Source organism: Myotis myotis, unplaced genomic scaffold, assembly GCF_014108235.1.
Source record: "Myotis myotis isolate mMyoMyo1 unplaced genomic scaffold, mMyoMyo1.p scaffold_m19_p_1, whole genome shotgun sequence".
NCBI classification, from domain to species: Eukaryota; Metazoa; Chordata; class Mammalia; order Chiroptera; family Vespertilionidae; genus Myotis; species Myotis myotis.
The window spans coordinates 169,417,130-169,422,631 of NW_023416313.1; positions in this window are offsets into that span (position 1 = coordinate 169,417,130).

The following is a 5,502-nucleotide window of genomic DNA, read 5'->3' on the forward strand; positions in this document are numbered from 1 at the left end:
AAACTTAGGGGTCAATCAGGAGGGATATATAGGCCAAAGATTAGGACTGTAAAAATGTTCTAACTTAATTGGTTACCATCTGGCTATGTAGTTTAAGAGCCTCTTTTAATGCCGCTAGGCATGTCAAATCAAAATAATACAGAACTCCCTGAAGTTCTCCCATACGAGAGTGGACAACACTTCAGTGTTGTATTGGACCATACAGGAAGATATAGTGGCATCTACCATATTTTCTGTATTTTAAGGGAGTTCTGCCCTGGCCAGTTGGTTGGAGTGTCGTCATCCCATACACCAAAATAGGTAGCGGGCTCTATTCCTGGACAGGGCACCTAGGTTGTGGGTTCAATCCCCAACCGGGGTGTGTGTGGGAGGCAACCAATCAAGGTTTCTCTCTCATATTGATGTCTCTCTCTTTCTCTAAAATACATTTTAAAAGATCAATTAAAGAAAATTTCTACATTAGTCCTGCCTCCTGATAGAAAAATCAAGATGCCAGTCCCACCTCTTTTGCAGCTTGAATGCTACATGACTATATGACCTAGTCTACTAGATTCATCTGCATAAGACTTAGGATACTTAGGATATAAGAAATAGGCTCTGAAAAAAAAAAAAAAAAAGAAATAGGCTCTGCAAATAGAACTTCCATTGCCAGTGAAGGTGGCAGCAGAGGTGGCCCAGTTGGGCTCCTGGCTCTCAGTTTGGTGGTGGTGGCAGCAGCAGTTTCCCTATCAAGCCATTGGTGGAGCATGTTTTGGGGGTTGTTCCTAGATTTACATCAAGGCTGTTTCTCTAGCCCTGGCCAGTTTGGCTCAGTGGATGGAATGTCAGCCTGCAGACTGAAGGGTCCCAGGTTCGATTCTGGTCAGGGGCACATGCCTGGGTTGTGGGCTCAATCCCTAGTAAAAGGTTGTGCAGGAAGCAGCCCATCAATAATTCTCTCTCCATCTCCCTTCCTCTCTAAAATAAAAATATATCTTTAAAAATAGACTGTTTCTCTAGCATTCTGACAATTTTGTAAGTGACCTGGTCAAATGAGCCAGAATTATGAATTTGTGATTAAGAGCCCTGACCATAATATAGCGTATGTGCATATCTATATATATAAAAGCCTAATATGCAAATTGTCCCTGTGCAAGTTCCACCAGGAGACCGATTGCTCACTATGACGTGTGCTGACCACCAGGGGGCAGTGCAGAATGAAGGAAGGCCATGGCCAGCAGCTGGGGAAGTGAGGTTCTGGCAGCCAGAAGGCCCCGATCGGCCCTGATTGCCGGCCAGGCCTAGGGACCCTACCCGTGCACCAATTTTGTGCACCAGGCCTCTAATATATACAGTATATATATATATAGCAGGGGTGAATGGGAATGGCTACACTCTCAATGGTGTAATTTCTATCAGAATATATGTATTGGGCACTTACTATGGTCAGGCACTGGGCTAAGTAAGTGCTACAGCAAAATAATGTTACTTTTCATGGAAAGGAAGTAACTGAATGAATGCAATTAGAATGCACTGTGATTACATGCTAAAATGTTATGTGGAAATGGATATTGTGTGTCAGAGGATGGGACAATTAACACATGGGGGAGGAGAATATTCCATTCACAAAGGCATGTTTGAAATAGTTCTAACTAAAATATAACTTCTTAGAAGTGTATCAACAGATACCCCTAGTAAGACAAGACAAACCACAAATTGGGAAAAGATATTTATGATGCATATAACTTTTCACAAAGCTTTTCAAAAATAAAGAACTTCCACTTCTTCTAAGGGACCTGAACTAAGACAAAGGCAACAAGCAATGGTTGCCATACATGGAATCTAGAAAATAATGGAATCAGTTCAGGATGGCAGCTAGGTCCCACGATGAGAGCTGTGCATTAGGGATAATAAAGCAAGTTCAGATTGAAGCAAGGGAGAAGTGGCCTCTAGGGGAGAGTTTTCTGGAACATAAGGAAGACTCTAAAATACTAGATATGATGGAAGACATGAAATAATTGTGGCTATGATAGAAGCCAAAAGTACAAGGGGAAAATAATAATTAGAAACACCAAGAAAAACAAAAACTAAGAAGGAAATGTAATCAGAGTATAAGCTGTGATCTGCAGTGAACTGTATGTATCAACCTATAGAGCTGAAGACTATTCATGATTATTAAATAGAACATAAATGTTGTTAACCTGGATAATGTAAGAATACAGATGACAAAAGTTGAGAGAAGGGAGGAGAGTCGAAGGAAGCATCAGGGTGTTAATGTTGTCATCTCACACATTAGAGGGCTAAATACTGTTGATAGCCAATAAAAAAAAAGAAATAAAGGTGAAAATATATTATTTGACATTGTAAAGAAAGCCCATAGAGGAATCAAAAGTAGTGACATTATGATCCTAGGAAGAGCACATGAGCAACGTGGGAAGTACTGTAAACTAAATCTTCATCAGTCTTGACAACCAGTAATTTGTGCCTAAAATTAAGAAATCAAGAAACAGTGGTATAAACGTATTCTTGAGAGTTAATGGAGGCAGCTCTCTGAAATAAACTCAAAACAGCCTGACTGTTTCAAGTCCTCGATAGAGCTAAAGTCGGTAATAGAAGTACATTTTGTGATTCTTAAAGCTTTTCACTATGCCCTCCTATACCAGAGTTCAGAATCACACACAAGAATAATTTTAATAGAAGCAGGAAAAGAAATCTAGCAATTTAATTTAGAACCAACTATCAGTTCTATCATTTCTTGCCGTATATTTACTCTATGACTGATGCTCCGCTGGATGGCATTTGCTCCCTTCAGTTTTGAAAACGACCTCACCACTGGATGAGACTGAGGTTGTTCGGTGAGCAATCCTCTAGTGCTTCTTTTCCCCACCTGAACTCTGGTCACTAACCCTCTGACGCTTCAGAAGACATGCCAAGGCTGATCTCTTCACGCCTACTCTCGATCCCAGTTCTTGCCTCCTTTGGTTTCTCCCCCTGTATTTTTTGTTTTGCCTATAACCATACGTAAACCTTTCCTACATTTAAAATCAAAATCTTCTTTCATGTACCTCAGAATCTCTCAAAAGAACATCCTCACCTTTAATTCTTTAGTTGTTTATCATTCTTCTATTCCTCTGCCCCACGCCCATACATATCTTCTCCACTGAAACTGTCCTTGCCAGCGATATCCATTTCCAAATTTCCTGGCATTTTTTTCAGGTCCTCCTCTTCTCACTGCTGTACTACGCTCCACACTGGAGACCATCTCCCTCTAATTAAAACCTTTTCCTCCCTTTGCTTCTGACTCTTGTAGAACATCTCTCATGGGAATAGGAATACACTGAAATTAGCTGGCAATTATCCTAACAATATATTCAGGAGTTACAAATATAATGAACAGTTCTTTCAAGTTTACATATAAACCTGGCAGAAAGTAAATTTGGTAGGAATAATACTATATATGACCATTTTAATTACCCCAGTTGACAACATGAGCCATGTACCTAACCCATATACAGGTTTCCAAGACAGATATATCTTATAATCAGTAGTAAATGTCTACCATTAAAAAGAAAACGAATATTTCTAGTCTATCTTTTAACTAGTACATCCATAGTGATGGGGGCTTCTCATAATATTGATATTAAAGTAGTTGAGAATTAAGGAAGATATGAAAGGTTTGTATTCTATAACTTATAAGTGTGGCCTGGCAGAAAGCTGCCCACTGGAGTCTGCTTCTGATCTTTATCGTTAAAATATGACTACCCTCCAGGGATAATGTCTGCAGTAATTCAAACAAATGGTAACTTCCATTTATACATAGTCATTATAAAACATTAGCTAGTATAGATGCAGAAAAACAAGAACCTAAAGTACATCGCGATCAGCCTTATGCATTGGAAATGGGTCAATAAAGGGCCTTGGAAATCAGATAAAGTATGCTTGCAAGGTCACGATCACAAGCAAGAGCAGAGAAGCAGCCAAGTTAATACATCTTTGCCATGGAAACCAGGTATACCAATTTCAGCTGTGAAGTTTCTGAGAGCAAAGCTCTTTGACATTTCTTCATTCACCGAAATGCTGAGTATAAAGGCCTACTTCAATGAAAGCTAGACTGGGCTGAGACTGAGAAATCAAGCATTCTCTCTCTGTATCCACACCCTTAATCTGGTTTTCCACTTACATTTCCAGCCCAATATTCTATTTTACTTTACTTGTTCAACAAGCATTTGAGTATAAGCTGTTTCTAGCTGCTAAGGATATAATAATGAATTAGACCTCCCGCTAAGGAAGTTTAAAGTTGAGCTGAGATCCAAAGAAAAAGAGGCAGCCAAGCTAGGGGAAGTGTTTAATGGAAAAGAAACGTGTTGAACAGGAGCAGGAATGAACATGGAACATTTTAAGAGGTTACATAATGTTAAAAATGGAAGCAGAATGGAGCGAAAGAATGGTTAAGGGCACAGCATGAAGGGAGCAGGAGCAGAAAGTGATGTTAGAACTGCACCAGCTATCCAGGTAAGAACTATTAGTGGCTTGGGTTATGGTGGTGGCAGTGGGGATAAATCAAACATTCCAATAGATTTGGGTGGATGTTGGTCCCAGCTTGAGGAAGCAAGGTTGGTCTGAGCACCTGAGTTGAAGGCTGGAGGAAAAGGAGAGTGTTAAGGAGAAAAATCAAGAGTTCCTTCACATGCCATGATCTCCATCCAATCTTCCTTATACAGGTCCACATTTCCTAACTCCTTGACTGTTTGTGTTCTTTTGTTTATTTTTTATTGATTTCAGAGAGGAAGGGACAGGGAGAGATAGAAACATCAGTGATGATAGAGAATCACTGACTGTCTGCCTCTTGCACACCCCACACTGAGGATCAAGCCTGGACATATGCCTTGACCGGGAATTGAACCGTGATCTCCTGGTTCATAGGTCAATGCTCAACCACTGAGCCACACCGGTTGGGCGACTATTTGAAAGTAACATTCCCTCCACTTAAAATGGTCTCCTTCCTACCTTTCCCCCCACCCATGCCTACACCAATCTATCTCCTAAAGCCACTTGTAAGACTACCCTGATATTTCATTCACCCCATTTATCCCCTCAAGTTGAGTAACTCATTTCTCTAGATTTCCTGGAACTTTATTTCTACCTCTTAAGAAGTGTAATACTTTCTACCTGAATTAAATTTTCTGCACATATAATAAACATACTATTATATATCTTTTCAGAATGTAAGCTTCTTGTCTCATCCATCTTTCTATCTCTGACAATATTGTACTAGTGTGTTTTATACATGACATGGATAAGACTCACAATCTGCAAACATTTAATGTTACCTTAAACACAAAGCCTTCACAAAGATAAAAGTTAATTGCTAGAATCTCATTAACACACATTAAATTAAAACAAAATTTAAGACTGCAATAATTCTTTCTGTATGTAAAAATAGCCAAAATCTAAAAGGATCAACTTCACAAAATACACTGAAAAAACATTAACATTTAAATGAGACAAAAACTGCAAATTAAA